Genomic DNA, 21,862 nt, shown 5'->3' on the forward strand with positions numbered 1-21,862 from the left:
CAGTTTCCGAATTCAGCCCACTCGACCTAAGAAAAGCGAACGTCAGGCGCTTTAATAAGTCGAGGTCTCCAATGTTATTGAAGAAGACCCCATGCATTGGCTTATCCTTGTGTCTCCGCAGAAGTAAGGTGATTTCTGCGGTTTTTATCTGAGCTTTTTGCTGAACGGGTTCCAACTCGGTGACAGAGTTGTGGTCGAGAACTATACCGAGTTCATCAGCTGTCGAGCAGCTGCCCTAAGGAGAAATGCTCCTATGCCTGCTCTCTCATGGTCACGGACCATGCAGAAAAGATGATACGAACTCCTGATGACTTTACAGGCTGTATCCAGTACCATTCTGTCATGTAGACACTTCAAACTCAAAAGTCCACGGCCTCCCTGTTGTCGGGGAAAGTTCAAACGTGGAACGGACGATTTGGGACGCAAACTCCTATTCAGATGCATCATTTTTCGAATCTTTACGTCAAGTTGATACAGCTCCTCCCAAGTCCACTTCACTACTCCAAACGAGTAGAGTATTATTGGAACGGCAAGCATATTTGTTGCAGCAACTTTGCTCTTCCTCGACAGTTCCGATGACCAGATCTGTCAAAGTTTGTGCTAATATTTGCCGCGGAGAGAGTTTTTCACTGCTGTTACCTCTTGTGAGTGGCGTTGTTCCACCCCGAGGTAAGTATACGTCTCTCCGGCATGCAGATGGTGTAGGATGCTTCCATCTACGAGCTGCACATCCTCTCCGTAGTGCCCGCATCTTCCTCTTTTGAGATGGACCATTGCACATTTGTCTATCCCGAATTTCATACCGATAGCATGCGTGTACTCTTCCACCACCCTCAAGGACTGATGGAGATCCTTCTCTCCAGAGGCATAAAGTTTAAGTTCATCCCGTGTTAGGAATCACACGTTAAAAGGTAAGACCTCGTTAATCCTTAGCTCGCACAAGTTTCGACTTTTGAGGGTTGTCGTTCGTAGGGGTGCTACAGCTGGTTAACGGAAAAACAGATTTTTTTTAAAACAGATCCTTATAGAACAGATGGGTGACCTTGTGCCTCCGGTTTCCGAGAGTGCCACAGTTATACTCTCGAGTATTATTATTATTATTATTAAAAACGCCTATGAAACCTAGGTAACGGATTATACAGAAATTCATTCAGGGTGGCTCGTTTTCAACTCAAATAATTTTTAGTTTACTTACAAACTATGAACTTCAGACCATAATGTATTCTACTCTGCTGAAATCCCTTCATCATGAAACATTTGATAATACAAAACAATTGATCCATTAAAAAAATGGTGACATACTCTGGGGGTGCGATAGGGAAAGTTAGATCAAATGTGAATATGTTAAATTGTGGCCCCGTACACTATTGTTGAGGCGTTTTTTTTTAATTTTTCGTGAAAATCATTGTTCCAAAAGTTATTCAAGGTGGCTCGTTTCAAATGGAATGTACTATACACTGTGTCCGTAAAGTATGAAACAAATTCATTTTTAGCTAAACAGGTCATTTTAAAAAATAATCCTGGAACACGTCGATTTTTTATGTTAATTTACCATATTTTAAAATAATAATCTAATATACAGGGTGAATTACGTTCGAGTAATGACGTCACCGTCTTTTTTTTTAAACGGAACACCCCCATTTTGTCTCAATTTTCGGATTTCTCTAGCTGAGCTGATTCCAAAAATGTATCACATGTTGATTCCAATTGGTACAGGGTGGACAAAAATACAGTAGTTGTGTGTGTGCTAATAAAGTAACGCGTAACATTCTTTATTAGGTAAATTAACAATATTATCAAAAATACTTATTGTCTAGCGGACAGAATATGCTGGAATACATGACTTTATATTAAATGTTCGAACTGCAGCCCTTGTTGTATTTGACAGTAACCCAAACGGTGTACAAATTCTTGTTGAACCTTGTGTATGGTTTCTTGCGTAATATTGTTTATTTCTGTTCGAATTTTCACTTGTACATCTTCAATATTTGCTGGTTTCGTTTTATAAATAACATTATTCAGATGGCCCCACAGAAAATAATCCAAAGGATTTGAATCAGGTGACCTCGATGGCCATTAAGTGGGTCCACGTCTACCAATCCACCTGTTCGAAAAAATTTCATCTACGTACCTTCTAACATCTACAGCATAATGTGGAGGTGCACCATCCTGTTGAAACCATAAACTTTCATCAAAACCTCCAGGATTACGTCTGCTGCGAAATAAATTACGTAAAGTAGGTACGAGATACCCCCTTAAAAACTCAAGGTACTTTGCAAGGTACAGAAAAAATAATGTTTTGTATTAAGAGAAGGTCTCGGTGACATTTATCCATCATTTCTTCGCAAAATTGGAGTCTATCGGGATCATCTTCGTTTAATTCTTGCACAAGTTTGATTTTAGGGGGATGCCATTTTTCAAGCTTCAATCGTTTGTGTACCGTTGTTTTGCCAACACCGATTTCGCGACTAACTTTACGAACAGAAGTGTGCGCATCTTCTTCAAAACTCAGTAAAACATCTAATGCTGTACCAGCATTTGGAGGGGGACGACCTGATTTGCGTACATTTGCAACCGTACCAGTTTCTCGAAATTTCGTTTCCAGCTTACTGACTGTTGAATGCGTTATAGGTCTTTCTGGATATTTATCATTAAACAAATTGCACACTTCCATCTGAGTGTGCAATTGTGATGATTCGCGATCTGTCTCCATACCCAATCATCATAAGTATTTCAATTCTTTGTTTTACACTTAACTGCATTTCTACTTCCAATTAAATCTAAGCAATCATTCGAATAGTCACGAATACCAAAAATATTGTAGTACTAAACTGTCACTGAACATCAATAAATTACTAAACAAATAGTGATATTTCACAAAAAACTGGCGACTATGTTTTTTATAAATGTAGATAAGAAATAATTTCTTTCATATTCTGTCTGCTAGACCACAAGTACCAAACATGTTTGGAAACAGCTCATTTTTATTACTCTAAACATGTAGCAAACTACGGGGTGTTACATTTAAACCAATTGCCGCTAGACAATAAGTATTTCTGATGATATTCTTAATTTACCTAATAAAGAATGTTACGCGTTACTTTATTAGCACACACACAACTACTGTATTTTTGTCCACTCTGTACCAATTGGAATCAACATGTGATACATTTTTGGAATCAGCTCAGCTAGAGTAATCCGAAAATTGAGACAAAATGGGGGTGTTCCATTTAAAAAAAATGACGGTGACGTCATTACTCGAACGTAATTCACCCTGTATATTAGATTATTATTTTAAAATACGGTAAATTAACATCAAAAATCGACGTGTTTCAGGATTATTTCTTAAAATGACCTGTTTAGCTAAAAATGAATTTGTTCCATACTTTACGGACACAGTGTATAACAAATTGTTTAATATTCCATATCATTTTTTGGATGCAGACTTTTGTCGAATTTTTTTCCTGCAGAACACTTCGAAAGTTCGTATTACAATTATTACTACAAACTCAGCGATAATAAATTTATTCAGCGGAACATACATTATGATTCAATTGGACCAAACCGAAACCACGTTAGATTTACGAAGGATCCGCTGACGACTACTGCCCCATTACGTGGCGCTTGGAGACTCATAACTGCCAATTATTGTCCTCGACGATTCACCATCCCGAAGTATATTTCTGTACGGATCGTGATATTTCAAAATGCATAATGAAACTAGCAGGATACTTGTCGATGCATACATTGGATCTAATGGGCATGCATCGAATATGAATAGGAACTCCCTCGTGGGTCAACAGACTCCTGCATGTCTAATATGGACCGTTCGCTTTGTTATCGATGCAGATGAGGTGCGATTGTCTTCCTCCTCGGTGCGGTGGGATATTTCTCTAGAATTAAATTTCGAATGTTACATCATGAATTATCATATTGTTAATTCGATCGAATCGTATCCGGCCATGGGATAAGTCACATGGGTGGATACAATAGTGTTGTAACAAAGCCACTGTTCAAATTAATGATGGTAGAAAAGGTATCCTGAAAATACTGAAATCACGAGATCATCTGAAACATTTGTAGAAATACAAATTTATTGCCACATATTGAAAACCTTATACGGTGGGCAGATACAAAATAATTTATTCAAAACAGATATGGCACATAAGGTCTTCTGACATTTCAAGTTTTCCCATATGGAATGGAAGAGCAAGTTCTGATTGCGTTACTCAAATGACAAGATCAGAACCTGAATTCTGTCTTTTGACAAAAATGTAGAATATCATTTAAGAACTGCCTGTTTTTTTTATATCTACTATATGTTGTACTGCATTTTGTCAATGAAAGCAATTATTATTATTATAAGAGGATTCAGATGAAGTGGCCTTTTAGTATAGGATTATGAATGCTTTGGATTGGATCAATCTTAGTAGAATTTGCCAGGACTCTGAAACTTTTTTTGTAGTGCAGGTACTTAATGTTTGAACATATTAATAAGTTTATTGTATGATTTTCACTATGAAATGTATTTGGTAATGAGTTTTGATATGGATTTTCACCAATTTCTTCTAAGGACAAAACACAAGCACTACATGAAAGTATTTAAGGCGTCCTAAGAGCGGTGCCTGTGCAAAAGTAGTGATTCACATTGGATTTGAATCGCTAGAGATTAAATCCATTTGGAAAAACGTTCTCAGGAAGTTTATTACACATAAACGTCGTTCTCCGAATGAAAGAGTTTCAAACAGTCATTTTTGAGTGTACTGAGTTTAACGTCAAAACGATGAGCAGCCACAGTCCGTCGCGTATTTCTGATATGTACCGTTCTTGGTGGACTCAAATGTGAAAGGGCTGCGGATAACCTCCCCCTATGTAGATCAGAGCCCGAATCAAGAAAGCGATCTAGGTCAATCATCACCCCGTCGCCCCCCGATGTACAGGAGGCCAGGAGGCCCCGAATAGAGAGCTCCACGATGACGACAACCTCTAATAAGCCCGCTGTAACTATAGCAACAACTGAGAACCGACCAAAGTTGGCTGAAAGCACCTCCACCATGGTGAAACACTCTTCGCGAGTGGATCCATAGACGGGTATGTCACCCGTGGTCATCCTCCCCGAGCTTGAAACCTTTCTTTTTCGTTTGCGAAATGAGCTCGAGGAGGAACTAGATGACCAAATTGACGAATACGGTTATCTACAGCTAACGGAGGCCGGGCTCACTATGAATGACGCCAACTTGACACAATTCCTAACTGAGTGGATTGGTGTCACATGTTCTGCTGTGGCGGGCCGTTCTAGGAAGAACAGAGGCGCGTCGTCGCTTAACACACAGAACACACAGAATCGGGCTGGCCCCTAGAGCCAATCCCGAATTGCCAGCAGGAAGGACTGGTAGAGGTTCTCGCGCAGCCAATTATAAAAAAGGGCAAGACCTCTACTGCAAGAACAAGAAATCGCTGTTTGACCGCATCCTGGCAGGAAAAGCGCTCGACCAGGCTGATGTCTACCCTAAAATAAGCGACGTGGAAACCCTCTTCGGCGGAATCTTGGAATCCGCGTCCCCTGGTGACGACGAGGTGGTGACTGACCCCAAACCATCTATTAGGTTCACCTTCTCCCCTATAAGACAAATCTCCAACCTTTATTCGATGTTCCAGACTATCTAGGTTGTAAGTGATGTTCGCACCTTCAATCAGTCGGATGGCTTTTTTCTGGATGGAATCCAGCAGCAGCAATACATGAGAACAATATTCCAAAGAAGGTCTGACCTGAGCTTTATAAAGCATCAAAAGTTGCTGAGATGTGTACAGTTTTCTGGTTCGGAACAATGTCCCAAGCTTTTGAGAAGCAGCCTTTGCAATTTCAGCGACATGATTGTGCCAAGACATTGGTATCCATTTCAACCCCCTAAAACGTATCGAAGCAGAAAGCGGAATTGTCTGACCTAACATTATTATATCCGGTTCGGAAACATTCATTTTTTTTAAAAAAAACTAGGCATTGTGGCATTGATGCCGTAGCCGATGTCCTGGAATCCAAATGGAATGACGAGACAAGTGTGCTGTCGTCAGCAAAGCAATATATTGGCATATTGTTTGGATTGGGTTGGAGACAATATGGATTTCTGGGAAACACAAGAGTTGATGGTGAAAGTATTCGAGAGATGTCCATCGACGGCCAGTTCTATTCAATTACTAAATGTTTGGCAAAACCAAAAGGTATTCTAATGATAGGTTCTGGTTCAGTAAAACCTCTTGCAGCGCCCTCTATTTCGATTCTATTTCGACGAAGCCCAAGAAGCCAGACCAGAGACTTTTTTTTGGCTCTACTGACTCTCCTGAAGTAGTTCAATACCAATTTAGATGTTGCTCGTTGAGAGCGAAATACTGTCCGAGCTGCTTGATTATCCGGTAATATTTTGGTGTATTGGGTATAGTATGTGTGAGTACAGATCTCAGTATACCTTATAACTTATATAACCTCAGATGGTTCTGTTTAAAAAAAATCTGTTTAGAAGCTGTCGCCCCCATACGAACGACAACTGTCAGAAGTTGAGAAACTTGTGCGAGCTAAGGACTAACGAGGTCTTACCTTTTTATGTGTGATTCATAACGGTTAGGTTATAACGTTAGTTGTGAAAGGTTTCGGTGGTTGTTTGGTTGATGGTTGTTGAATTGATGTTACTGTTTGTAGGTTTTTTTCAATTTTCTTCTGCATTCACTGTTGAATCTACAAACGAATTTGGATAAGCATTCTCTTTCACAACAGATTTTATCAATGACAATTATTTTTCAAAATATTCCGCAAACCGTTTTTGTTACGCTATACAGACATTTTATTATTACACCTCTTTTAACACTTTCATGATGGCTTAATGTGTAGTGGAAGTATCTGTTAGTTTTATTTTTTCGATTGTAATCATTTGTATCAAAATGATCTGACAACTTTTCCAACGTTACATCAACGAAAGGAAGTTGTTCATCTTGTGCAATCTCTGTTGTGAAGTTGATCTTTATAGTTCATAGAAAAAACTTTGATTTTCTCCACAAAAAATGACTTTTGTTGAATACTTTTCATTTATTGAAATCGTACATTCTGATAATGCCTCTTTATAAGAATGGCAACAGAGAATTTTCGCTGCATCTTTTTACTTCAAAATAGACAATATTTCGATGTCTGACCCTAAAATCAATGATATATTTCTCTAAAATGAAAATCAGAACGATATTTGTTTCATGTTGACTGAATCTTAAATCCCTTTGAAGGAAAACCAAGTCACATTTTATATTAGGCGTATTTTAGATAAAATCAATCTATTTTGTCAGTTTCTCATCAGTAACTAACACCTTTCCAATAAGATTGTTTTTAGTTTTTTCAAAAAATAATCACTATTTAGGTACCCATCTCCGGATGAACGATTATCGGCCTTTCATATTTAACTATTTTTTGTATCGCGCATCTGGGCGATAAATTATTTTTGAAGTACTCGTTCATCATCAGCTCTTGCATTATAAAATTCAATTACTCGAGATTGTCAAGATGATTTTTCATCTCATTTTATCACCTTATAAGCTGTATAAGTAGTTGATGAGCTTGCACACGACGAGATGTTTCAAAAATACATTCTAAATTTGGCTACGGATATGCTCAAAGACAAGACATAAAAACGTTATATAATTTATTTCTGTCAGTGAAACTATTAACTAAAAAACAGAAAGCACTAAGTTCTACCCGAAAGCAATATTGTGAGTTCGAAAGTTGTTTTTTATCATTGGAACACATGGAAGTAAATGTGCATGTCAATCCTAACAGATCACTTAACAGAACTCCATTCTTTTTGTTTGTAACTATACAATGTTGCAGAAGAAGTAAATTTTATTTAGTACTTTACCCTCTTTGAAGTACCTACCTCAAACGGATACTACTTTAGTGTGATTTAACTCATCGTTATCTCAATTTGACAAAATGGAATATTATTTGTCACACCCTACTTTGGATATGATTGTTTAAAAAATTCCAAATTCCTTTCACGCTACTTCTAGATGTTGATAACTTGAAATGTAATTCAACTGTTTAATATATTTTCGAAAATTCATTAACTATCAACGAAAATCTAAAAATCTAAAGACTGCATTGTTAACGTTTTAGAAAAGATCCACTGTGACTGAACAATGAGGGCAATAAAGCCGATAAAACGGATTTTCAATCCTCCCACAAACTTTGCAAGCTTTTATTCAACTTGCCATATAGTTCTTATGTAAATATGTCAGTTTGTTTCAAATGTTGCAATTCATTATTGAAGCAGATATACTCAACCGATTGAAATGAAATTTTGTGTACACATTCAGTTTGGATGACAATACATGGATATCGTATTGACGCCATTGTAAGTTCATGGCCTTGAACCTTGGACGGTTCAAGATGAAGGACTAAGTTTTTTGCACTCCCATGATATTGGAAGCGAATGAAAGTATTTGCTACAAAAAATAAGAAGAAAAACATGGCATTACTCTGAATCTAATATGGCGGACCTTCTAAGGTGGCGGAATAGTTTTTTTAATAAATTCTCATGATGCTAATATTGAATGAAAGGATTTCCTGAAAAAAATGCGAGCAAATACATGTTGTCATTCTGAATCCAGTACATTGAACCATCCAAGATGGCGAACTAGTTTTTTATGCATCGCCATGATAGGGGTATCATACAATATGGCGAACTTCAAAAAATGGTGGATTTCAAGGAGAAAAAAATCAAAATGGCGGAAAACAAGATGGTTCTTATATCAAAGAGTTGTAACCCGGCAAAGTTAGGGATAGTTTGGTGGTGTTAGAACAAATATTGTAGGGACCGACCACGCGACGCGATAACTGAAAAAAAATAAATAAATTAATAGTAAAAAAACATTTTTAGTGCAAACTTTCATTTGCCATCTCTCAGAAGAAGAAAATAATCTTTGAATCAAAGCAGTACCATCAATGTATTACACAATTTATATGATTTATCAGCTCAACTTTAGCTCCTCTATGCTTTTTTGAAACGACGGCACTCTAAAGTTCTGGTTATTTCGGAAATCGAAAACCGTCACGCGGAGTCGTATCTGAAGAATATGGTGTGGGAAGGTGCATTATCGTGATACAACAGCCATGGATTGTTAATTCCACTAACCTGAACGTTTTTTGTGATTGCTTCACGCAAGTCGTAACAATTTCTCTGATCGTTCGTACCCATTTCTGTCACTTTTTCCACGTTTTTATCAGTTGTTGATGTGCTTGAACTTCCGGGGCGTTCGTCACTTCCAGCGTCTTCACGGCCATTTTGGAAACTCGTGTACCACTCGTAAACCCATGGCAGACTCACCATAGGTCATTGTTAATACTTCATTCACTTTGTTGTAGGTACATTAAATCATTTTGTATGCAAAATTTGATACAAACTCCTTTATGGATTTGTTTTAACAAACGAAAATTGCCGAGCTCTTGAAACACGTATATATAGCTGATAATTTTATCATACTTGAGGAGCATGTACTTAATAAAAGAAGATTCACCAATCGGTCCCTCCAAACCCGTGAAATTTAAAAATTCATTTAATTTTCTGAACATACCTTGTGGTAGCTTATCGTCAGATTCATATGTGTAAAAGAATATAATACGTAATTTGATATCGGCATAAGTAATTTCAAGTAAAGTCATGTTTTTTCAAATATACTAAGTGGAAGAGAAATGTAAACACCCATTTATATTGAAAATATTTCAATACAGTTTTGCATGTGTATTTATGTTGAGGCCAGTAAAAAGTCAGTAAAATTTCAGCCGTATTGGAAGCTATTCTGACCAGTTTTTTAACTATTTTTCTCCATATGAGGATTTATCATTCCTCAAATTTGTATTCCTATTTGTGCTTTAACTGTTGAAGAGTTTGTTGTGAAGTGTTTCGTATTGTTAACACTATGCCTCGAGTGCAAAGACGTCGTCGTATTCCTCAAGTTAGTGATTTTGAGAGAGGAAGGATTGTTGGCTTACGTGAGGCAGGTTTTTCAGTTAGAGAAATTACCAATCGATCTTTGCTTACTATTCTAAGTTTTTATCAGTCATGGATCCATGAAGGCCAAGAACACAGAGCTACGAGCACCGGTCGTCGAAGGAAAACAACAGCGCGTGAGAATCGCCGATTGAGAATTTTGGCTCTTAGGGATCGGTTAAATTCTACTAGGGCAATTGGTAGAGCCTCATGTCCTTCCATATCTTGAGACCATCGAGAACCTAATATTTCAACAAGCCAATGCAAAACCGCATGTGGCTAGAGTAACTCTAGACTTCATGTATCAGCATGACATTAACCCCTTGCCATGGCCACCCAGATCGCCCGATCTTTCACCGATCGAACATGTGTGGGATATTCTTGGTCGCAGACTGCTGAAATTACATCAGCCCCCACAACTTTGGCAGCACTTAGACATGAGTTAGAAGTAGAGTGGAATGAGGATATAGAAACAGGATATAGAACACCTTATTAGGACAATGCCAAGACACATCCACGAGTGTATCTGCAACACACTACTGAACTTCACATCATCCAATTTCTCTGAAAACTTACTCGTTTGTTTGCTATTATCTGTCAAGTATGTAAGTGAAAAATTATTAAAATATTTTCAATATAAATGGGTGTTTACCTTTCTTTGTCACTTAGTTTATATCGATCTCGCGGCAGACTTTTATATGAATTGTGTAATATGAGAAATTGATGAGATTCATTTGAAATTTACTTCTTTCTTTTTAGAGGTGGTATATGAAAGCTTTAACTTAAAAATATTTTTCACTATTGCTATAATAATAACTTTAGAATTTCCACAATGGGGAATGTTCCTCAATTTGGGTTAATACAGCAAATGCAAGTTTGAACAAAATAAAGTTGAGTTTAATTCATGAGTTTTTCAAATCGACTTCGAAAACTATTCAAATTGATGTTTCAAATGTTGGGTTTTAATTTTTAAAGGGATCTGTTTCTAATTCATATATTGGCAACAGCGCCTATATCAATTTGAAATAGTTTATACGTACCTAGATATTCTTCTTTAAAAAAGGAAAATCTTTATGAATCAACAATTAAGGCAAAATATAAATTATAGTTCAATACCACCTCCACAAGCCACATAAACAACAGTTGTTTTGTTATTTATTTATATAGAGGAAGATGGGTTAGGTGCACAAAATATCATATGTCACAGAATGTTTCGGAACTCCGAACATAAGTAAACAGAACAGCACGCCTCTGAAATATGTCATCTTTGTTTGTCTCATTCAGGTAACAGATTCATTGTCCTTTATTAGCTATAACCGATGTTGCCAAATACTGAAATAGAAACGAATCCCTTTAAATGTTGAATGCATTATTTCATTCCTCTTTTTTAATTCCACAAAATGTGTTTTGGTCAGATTATCTTTGGAATATATTATTGTCCTTTTCAGATAATTAATTGTGAGATATTTGCAATATACATCTATTATCCACAGTTACTCTCCAAAGTTGATGTCCGTCCATACTCAAGCTTCTTCCTTGAATTCTGTTCAACACTCACTCGGCAAGTTTTTCGTGCTTGAAAACTTCTTGTTCTTGATCTTTCGTTTTTCTCTAAACGCCATCCGGTACATTAAATCTTAGCAGAGTGCACTCGGGGGCCTGCGAAACGTCGAGAGGCGGACAGCGAAACGAGAAGGCAGGTGTTCCGTATCGGAAACGACATGTGCCGGTCTTTCGAAGAACGGAGGCCTTTCCGAAACTGGGCCAGATGTCCGTCAGTCGGTATTTTCGACTGCATAATTATAGCCGGTTGGAAATCGCATTTTCTTAACCGCATTCCGTATCTTCCATTATATTTCCGTTGATTTACAGAAAAACTGTAATTTTATAGCAATAGAGGCACGCCGTTGATATTATTCGAGTCGTATCTAGCAGGTAGATAACAGTTTGTCCACCTGAACGACTGTTCTGAATCAAACAGCACGCTGTACATCAGGGTTCTGTTCTAGGACCACTGCTAGTTATCATCAATAAATATGACCTATTATTTCATATGATGAAAACATTCCAGATTGTTCTGTTCGCGAATAATGGTTATTTCATCAGTTCTAACAGCATTTCACGTCTTTTTATCAATGCTGAAACTTTATTGGGTGAAGCAAAAGCTTGGTTCCCTGCCGTATAACCTGGAACAAAACAAACTCACATAAGCAAGTTCTCTGCCGTATATTTTATAACTAAACAACAGAAAATCGCAGAATCTCATAGTTTCTAGTAATAATCAGATCATGATAGTTCATCATTGGAAATTACTTTTAGACAATTGTCGCACTAGAACTTATCACTACTGAGCTAGAGGCTATTTGGTGTTTTGTAAATAATATAATGAATAGAAAAATTAAAAACTGTGCAGAAAAAATAGAAGATTATCGAAATGAAATCAGACTAGGAAGTTCAAAGATATATGTCATATATCCTACAAAATGTCATTCCTACAAAATTCCTACAAAAATCAGGGAAATATAAAGCGGTAATTATTAACTTCAAAGTTCCTTTGCCACTATACGTAGAAACAATGATAAAAGAATGCTCAAATACTGAAAAAACTGAGAAAACTGAGAAAAATGATACCGAACGAAACAAAAGCAAGAGTGAAATTTCAAAGAGAAATAGCAGAGAAGTTCAACTTGGAGCAAGGAAGTTCCATTTCGCTAACATTTTTCAACCTAGGCAAACGAAAATGAACACAAAAAACATATTCCTATATAACAACCAAATAATTTCTTGCGTATCCAGAACATTCAGTAGTGACAGACAAAACAAAAACAAATGTAGTCAAAGAAATTGGCGAACCAGAAACGAAAACAATGTATATGTCAGTAAGTAAAAAACCAATTAAGAACTAACAACATCAAATTTGAAAAGATTGAGACTTTCAACTACTCTGGATTGATAATAGGAAAATCTGGAAAAATAATTAATGTCAATTATCATACATGTGATGGATGAAAAACAAGATGAAAGATTCAGCATAATTAAAAAGAAAAATAATGAGAAAGGAAAACGAACAGAACAGAAAAAAAGAGATGCAATATGAAAATATAATGAGAAGTTCATAAATGGAAATAATGAAAAAATAATGAAATAATGAAACAGTGAAAAAATAAAAGCAGAAATGGGAAATTAGCCAGAACGCACAACAATTGGTAACCAAAATGTGGAATAAGAAGACAATAAAATCATCATAATGTGGATGAATTGAACAGCGATGCTGATGATTATGGAGTCAAAGCAATTTCCTCAGCTCTTTCCAATCTCATCAATTCCTCCATCTTCGAGAAATTACTTGTAGTCGGAAGAATGCTGCTTCATTTCTATTCCGTAAAATGGTACTTACCTATAGGTGGAAAAAATCATTTCCAAAAAGGTGATCATACAAAAAACTAACGCGTTATAGTTCATCTGTTCGTCGAAATATGTAGTAGTTTCAGGATATTTGGAGGTCTTTTATTTTGAAAGACAAATAAGATCAAAGGCTTTTGAAATCAATCTTAATTTGTTTTCAACACAAACTTATCATGATTAGAGATTTCTCGAAGTTATTCTGAAATTTTTACAAAATAACTACTCGCATCAACCTAATTTTGTACTTACTGTTGAAGACTTGAAAACAGTTGAATTGTATGTGTCCCACACAAACAGTTAATTTACCTAGACGCAACACACGTTATATCAGTTGGCTACCACTAATCAAGAGACAAATCTATCAGCTGCATGTGACAGATACATTCGCCTATTTGGGCTCACTCTATACACAGACAAATATTTTAATCGGAATAGCTGTACACCTAAAAATATCCGTGGAGTGGAATGTTACTTCATAGTCGTTTTACGGTTCTGAAATACGGTATTATTTCAATTCTCGTTATAATTAATTAATCTAATTAGAATCACCTAATGTCTGTTGTTTATACGCAGTTGAGTAAAAACCTACGTGACTGTAGCATGGCGATGTACAAATTGCTCGACGAGGTGCTGTCTATTCATTAGTCCCTGTTGAAAACGACAAAGGAAAATAGGAATTTGTTACATCTTCGTCTAGATTATAAATGAAGCGTCGAATCAATTAATGAGAAATAATAGAAAGAGTATTATCACCTGTTTCACTATGCAATCAATAGCTTCCCCAAGTGTTGAATGTTCTGAGAATGTTACTCAAATATCGACTAATTCCATTTCAAATGTATCATATTGTTTAAAAAGTATTGTCCGTTTCAATGTCATGTGTTTTTGTAGTTTTTTAAAAAATTCCAAAGAATCAAATTCTAAAAAATATCTCATATTCTTCAGAGCCCTACAAAAAAATTTTAATGTTTGTTTCATAAAAGGAATTCAGGCGAAGAACATGGAAAAACAACAGACTATATTCTATGCATCGTGGTCGTACTTGTTATTGTTATTGGAATGGAAATAAATTGAAACGGGGAATATTTTTCGGAAAGAATTGTTTTTGGGCTTTCTACTTCTCCATTTTTATATAAAAAACTAGCTTTTACCCTCGGCTTCTCTCGCATTTATGCCATTGAATAAGTGTCAGTACAATAGAATGAATCAATAGAATACACTATAAATGAGAACTATATTTTAATGCTTCGCTGGGATTATACATTATTACATACGATAAAGTTTCGGAAATTCAAAATATGCTTTATTGAATTGCAACAACAAATGTCAAAATATATTTCACTGTAACAAAAATAAAGAATTTTAAATTCTTACAATTTAAAAAGATAAAATGAAGTTTATTAATTTAGGATGTTTTTGTAGAATATGTCATACGTTTTTCCTAACCTAATCTATCCTGAAGTGCGTTTCAGCTGCTCTCACAACACTTAGTCGCTGTGCTTGCTGTTGTCTTTTCAGCTCAGCTTCTAACCTAACCTAACCTAAAAATGACAGAAGAAAATAACAATAAATATAGAAAAATTCCAAACAGCTGAAACTATAGTCAGTTGGATGGACTGTGAATAGTACAGTGCGACGATATTACGGCACTAAGGGTTGGAACTCCATTACTGGAATGCTAGATGAAGTTAAAGTAACTTGATTTAAAGATTTTTTTGACGAACAATTTTTCTAATATTCATACATTCGCATTCTTACATACATTCGCATTTATAATATTAGTAGGAATTTGGGTAATAATGGTTTCGTGTCAATATAATGTTGTGTGAAATTGAGTTCATTAATATGTCTGAATATTACTGGAGTTTTATCCCAACACCAAACCGTTATTTTAACACATAGACACGTGTTTCGATCACCAAGTGATATCCTTCAAGAAGAAGATTAATCTTTAGTTTAAACTTCTTCAAGATGATCACTTGGTGATCCAAACACGTGTCGAGGTATTAAAATAACGGTTTGGTGTTGGGTAAAAACTCTAGTAATATTCATTACTACACCAAAGGTTCCAAACAGTGGATCAAAAGAATAGAAGGTCTGTTGTGTCTTTTTTCCTGTGCCATCACACATAAAAGTGGTTAATCAAAAACGAAAATGAAGATGAAATATCTTTAAAAACTTTCCAGTATGGGCGTTATGAGAATTTTGATACTCGAGAAACAAAATTCACTGTTTCTTTCACAACTGGTTTCTGAAACTTCCAAAATATATTCACAAAATTCTTTTGTGTGCGAATATGAAATATGATTTCATAATTATTGACCTCAAATTTAATTTCTATAAAGTTGGATCCTAATGCTTCCCATAAAGCTGATGGAAAATCAATCTTTTGTATTGACCAAATTGGCTGAAATTGTTTTTTTCAACAACGGAGATATGACGATGACATGTATCACACTTCACATTGATTATTTACTTCAAAAGAGTATTATGTGTGAGGATTCGTGAAGAATGAATGATAAGTATTTGTGAATTACTGTAAAATTATTTTCCTTATAATCGAGTAGAAGAATTTGGTATTATTATAGCCGTTTTCATAAGAACGTGATGAATATAATTGGAGAAAATCACAAAGAACTATTTCCGTTATGATTCAGAACAGGAATAGAGTGACATGCAATTTTGTCTCTTTTTAATTTCAATTTTAGTCGTTATAGGCTGAATGAGTATACGCTGATATACATTCTCAAAATATCTTTATGTCAAACTGTCACGGTTTTTATAAGCTGAGTATTGATTTTTGATTGTCGGTAAACCACGAAGAGGTCGATATTGGTTTTTTTTTTCACACACCTAGTGCCAAAAGTTTTGTCCGTTTCTATTGGTCAACTTCAATCTATAATATCTCGATAAATAAGTACTTATCCAATTTGATCGAATTAAGCGTCAATTGAATCAGTGCACTTTTCTCAACGTAACACGAGACGATTAATTCGTTCAGCATAAAAATTGTGTTCTCAGGATTCGATGAAGTCGACGAAGGCCGTTTTTGTCTGGTCCTAATTTTGAAGTCTTATTTGCAGGGCAGGACCCAAAAACTAGTGATTCGAAAAACTGTAAGTCAGTCAGCAACCATGGAACAGTGTGTTCCACAAGGCTCAATACTTGATCCCTTACTTGTTCTCATATATGTGAATGGTTGCAATTCATAAATATTATCATGAAAATACGTGTGGTTGCTTATGCAGACGACACAGACTTCTTCATCAAGGAGAACAATGCAATAGTACTTGCAGAAAAAACATAATGTTTACGAGCAGATAATAACGTAGGCAAAAAAAATCATTTATCACTGAACACCACGAAATCATCATTAATGAAATTTTCACTGAATTCTGCTCATGACAATTTTAGCATTTATGAAAACGAAGAGTTGCATGTTTAGTCTTGCTCAACAACAAAGATGCTTACTTACACTTGACTACAAGGGTCACCTGGATCCCTCAAATTGAATCTCTGCGACAAACTCCGCTGAAATTGCTTTGGTTCATGTCAAACCATTGCAGTAAACAGGTTTTGTTGGATCTCTACTATGGAACTGGGGCACTGGATAATCTGCAGTGAGGGTTTTTACACTACAGAAATATGTCATCAGAACTATTGCTCACATAGGATGGAGGCAATCTTGCAGAAATATTTTCAAAAAACTCAAAATACTCACTGTGGCGGGTATTTATATTTATGAATTATGCATATATATGTAAAAGAATGGTTATAACTTTATATATGAACCGAATCAGCATATTATACCAAAAAGCTACCTTTTTCTTGGAACAAAATTTTACAGTAAGCTTGATGATTCCGTGAAGATTGCGCCAAATGTCAAAATTTTCTGAAATCTCTCATAGAAAAGAATTGCTACACCCTTGAGGAATTTTAGGTTGGGTGTTTTTTATTCTTCTTTTTTAACGTTCTTGTCACTATTCGACATTGCCATTATTGTAAACTTTTTAATTGTTACCATGACAAAACACAAAACACATTAAGTTTGACAGAAAGTGTTTGCCAGAATTTCTTGTTCTGACCATTGCAGTGGTGCCAATGAGATCTCACAAAACTATAAAATGATATATAACAGAGAGTGGGAGTAAAGAGTTTCCTTTACTGATTTATACTTATCTCCATTGTTTAAATGAAAGTAATAAATTTGTTAACATATAATAATTCCGTGAAGAAAACTCTTCATCTTCACTTTCTGTTATACATTTATACAACAAGCGAAATTAATGAATTATTATTATTATTATTATTAAGTTAACTAGCTCAGTAATCCAATGATTTTTCTAAAAAAAGGGTTGGTTGGGTAATAGGATCAATGCTTTCTTAAGAAAAACTATTGTATTCTTGCCGACGTTTCAAATTTAATGAAATTCTTCTTCAGAGCTCGAAAAATATTTTTTTCGTGTTGATGATAATATTATTTTAAAAACCATGAGACATATTAGATACGTTTTGCAATGTTTGTTTTTATTTTAATTTTTTAAATACGTATCTAATATGTCTGATGGTTTTTAAAATAATATTATCATCAACACGAAAAAACTACATTTCGAGCCCTGAAGAATAATTTAACTAAATTCGAAACGTTGGCAAGAATACAATTGTTTTTTAAAGAAAGAATTGATCCTGTTACCCAACCAACTCCTTTTTCAGAATTATTGTTATTATTATTATTGGCGAAGGTTCTACTGTTATCGAAGTGCTTGAAAAGATGATGGTCGGGAAGTTTGCCTGACCCACCATGGTGGGTAAGGCAGTTACAGAACATTCTAGTGTATCACACGAGCTACTTGACCACCTTACAGTAACCATGATCTTTTTTTGGTAGGTTTTCGCCTTTAGAAAGTGTCTGGGTAGCTCATTGGTATCCAGCCACTGTCCAGAACATCTGTTGTTGAAGAAGATCCACTTTACATCACACGTGACGATCTGATCCAAAAAAAGATAGTTTCGGTTGCGCAAAAGCAAAGAAAAACAGACTTTTGAAACGTGACAATATCTGTCGATCGGTCGAATCGTGAAGCACCCACTTTTCGAGCTTCATGAGCTTTCAAATACGTTTGGAACCATCATAAACCATATGGGAGCTGATGCCCCGTTTGTAATGGATCAGTCTCCACCAGGGTCATCAAATCCTCGTCCTGGATTACTGTAGGTCCTCCATTCCGGGGCTTATTTTAGAAGCTGAAATTTCCGTAACAAAATACTCTGCCGATTAGTATATTCCACGACAACGAAAAGAAGGGGATATAAGATCCGAAATTCTCTTGTGTAATGTCTAGCTTTCTGTTTTTTCTTTGACAAAAATTGATATCCTTGCGAAAACTACTTGCAGTCGACAATTGTTAGTATGTAGTGAATTAAAAATTCCTTGAGAACGCATAAATCAATTCCTAATTCATCAGATAAATCTATTGTTATACTAAATGATAACTGAAATGTTCTGAATGGGGCTTTGTTCCATGTTTCTATTTGTATACAAATTGATTCATTTCTGAAGCAATTTTCACGTGACACAGTTATGGGAAAACACGGTTGCTATACTCGCTATTTTCTCATTGTTAATGAAGGATGGAAGATTTCAACTGAAAACGCAGTAAAACAACTGCTTGGGTAATTCTATTTCCAGGACAAGGTTTCTATTGTGTCGGTTTATAGTATGAGAAACAGAAAAATTGATACCTATGAAAGTATTCAAATCTTTTGTTGGGAAATAAATGTTTGTCGGTGACAAACATTTCACGAACAAAATTAATGTTGACAACTCCTACCTGATTCAATGTTCTCATAGTTAATACAGCAAAATGGATTGTGATTGAGAAAGCCTGGTATTAAATAGTCTTTACTGACAACTGGAAATAGAAGGGAAAGGAATGTATTCTGTGGTCTTTAGAAATTGTCCCTGAGATTATGCAACTTGACTTGAGCTGATGGTTCTTCTAGTTTCTTTCTGTTGTCTTATCAGAAAAGTATAAGTAACTTCAGAGTTAGTCTAACCAATATATTATTCTCTATTTCATACTCCACTTCTTCTCAAATACTTTGCGATAAATCCAGATTGTAGCCAAGCCAGTTATTGGTCGATTTAATCAGGTAAGTAGTCAATTTTGTGGCAGATTCGAGTCCATCATATATTTCTCTCTAAGTATATGAAGTCTATAATATTTTGCTAGGGTTGACATTAAATGTCTTAGTATTTCATATTTGAATTGAATTTACAGGATGAACAAGAATGAACATTTAATTTAATCTTTAAGCGGTATTGTAGTGTATTGCAAATAACTTTGTGAAAATTTATCATACCTGGTTGCCGTTGCTAAGGCAAAAAGTTGAAAATGGAAATATGATTCTGAACTGAATTATCCTGTACCTAGGTATATTCATGTAGACCATCGAATGTGACATCTGGACGTGTGTCAAAGACAATATAGCTGTTTCTAATTAGGGCCTTCTTCTCAAGTGACTTTTTTTGGGGTTTTGAAGAAGGAAAAAGATTATTTTCCGAAACATTAACCGGCTAAAAAAAGATCCGGAGATTTCAGCCCCTAAGAGGAGCCCTGAAGTGGTCGACCTAAAGTAATCCAGAACGAGGATTTGAGGATCCTGGTGGAGACTGACTCATCACAAACGGAGCCTGGGATGGCGGAAAAACTGGGTGTCAACTCCTATACGGTGTTGGAGGGTTTAAAACGTATTGGAAAGGTCCTGAGAGGCTCGAAAAATAGGTTCCCCATGAATTGAATGATCGCCAAAAATTTTCACGTTTCGAAGTCTATTCTTCTTTGCTTTTGCGCAACCAAAATGATCCTTTTTGGGGCAAAATAGATGTTTTGAAAATTCATCCGATGACTGATACCATTTGATATACTAAAAATATCGAATAAATTAATAAAGGATTAATGTGTTATGAAGTTACTTGGTTTGCAGCGGCGGCTCGTCAGAGGGTGCAAGGGAGGCTTAGCCTCCCCATAAAAGTGCATAGTACTGTTTTTTTTAAGTTTTTCATATCCAAGAATTTCACCAAGTACTTGAATTTTGCGAGTAGACCTCTTAATTTATTTTTCACCTGCTCGATATGTAAATCCCATCTCAAATGTCTATCAATTATTATTCCTAAATATTTCAAGTGATCTTTTTCTTTTATACGAGAGTTGTCTCTAATGTCCAGGGTGCCTAAGTTTGCAAGGTGATTTGGGTACGATGTGAAAGGCTGTGACTGTTTGTTTGTATTCATTTGAATCAGTCACATATACTATTCAGGTCTTGTTCTGTGGTTGTTTTCAGATCTGTCCATGTTTTCCCCTTGTAAATTATTGCCACACATCTGCAAAACTGATGAGTTCACCATCAGATGGTAATGCTATCAAACTATTTATATATATGGTAAATAATAAGGGTCCAAGCACCGATCCCTGAGGTACACCGTAAGTGACAGTCCTAAGATGGCTTTTTATTCCTTCAATTTCAACGGTTTGTTTTCGATCTGATAGGTAATCTTTCAGCAATTGGTGTGTAGATCCTCTTATGCCGTAGGAGTAGAGTTTTTGCAATAATCTCTCGTGGCATACAGTATCGAATGCTTTCGATATATCTACAAAAATGCCTAATAAAGGGATCTTTTTATCTTATGCATTGTAGATTTCGGAAGTCAGCATCAAAAGGCATCTTCTGTACTGCGATTTTCTCTAAAATCGAATTGGTTATCAGTCAGAAGGACCAGAAAGATTTTGTTCAAACTAGCTTACGAAATGGCTCAATATGTAGAGTTTTTACTGTTATCATGAATTATCATCATTAGACATTTTTCGAAATGGTACACGACATGACATTAAAATAACCCCAACTTGGAGACTTGCCAATACCAACACAGGCCTAGCCATGTTTCATGGGTTGTGACCATCGGATCATATAATAATTGAGAGTTGATATATAATTGCAAACCCATGCACTTTTCGACAATCTCGATTATTTTCAGCTTTCAGCAGCAGATTGAACTTTCCACAAATTCGACCTGCCTTTATCTGAAAAGCAAACAAAAGCCACTGCAACGTCAGTCTAAGAAAAGCAAACTTTTCAATTATTTCAGTCTTTTCACGGCTATGCACCCACCAATAGTTCTTTTTTAATAACGAAAACCACCGACTCGAACGCTGAAATGAAACAAAAAAAACTTCGTTTTCGAATCCCTTTTGTTTGACCGTCACCTTTCCTTGCTTTTCTGAAAACATCTCCGCGCTAGCTTGAAAGTTTAAAAGCTCCGATCGTTTCACGAGAATGGCCGATCTCGCGCTGTTCCACTTGCCACACGTCCTCCCATTGGTCGGATTCGATTTGCGGTAAGGTGAGTACATGCGGCGAGCGCAATCCGATTTTCA

At 35.8% G+C, this 21,862-nt stretch overlaps 1 protein-coding gene across 6 annotated transcripts in view; it reads left to right on the plus strand.

The window, feature by feature from the left end:
* Positions 1 to 21,862, plus strand: part of LOC111505570 (Rap GTPase activating protein 1) — a 923,489-nt gene that overhangs the window by 684,091 nt on the left and 217,536 nt on the right. The window lies entirely within an intron of this gene.

Source organism: Leptinotarsa decemlineata, unplaced genomic scaffold (genome assembly GCF_025532065.1).
Source record: "Leptinotarsa decemlineata unplaced genomic scaffold, Ldec_3_MD MMD2_P_RNA_scaffold_2, whole genome shotgun sequence".
Classification (NCBI taxonomy): Eukaryota; Metazoa; Arthropoda; class Insecta; order Coleoptera; family Chrysomelidae; genus Leptinotarsa; species Leptinotarsa decemlineata.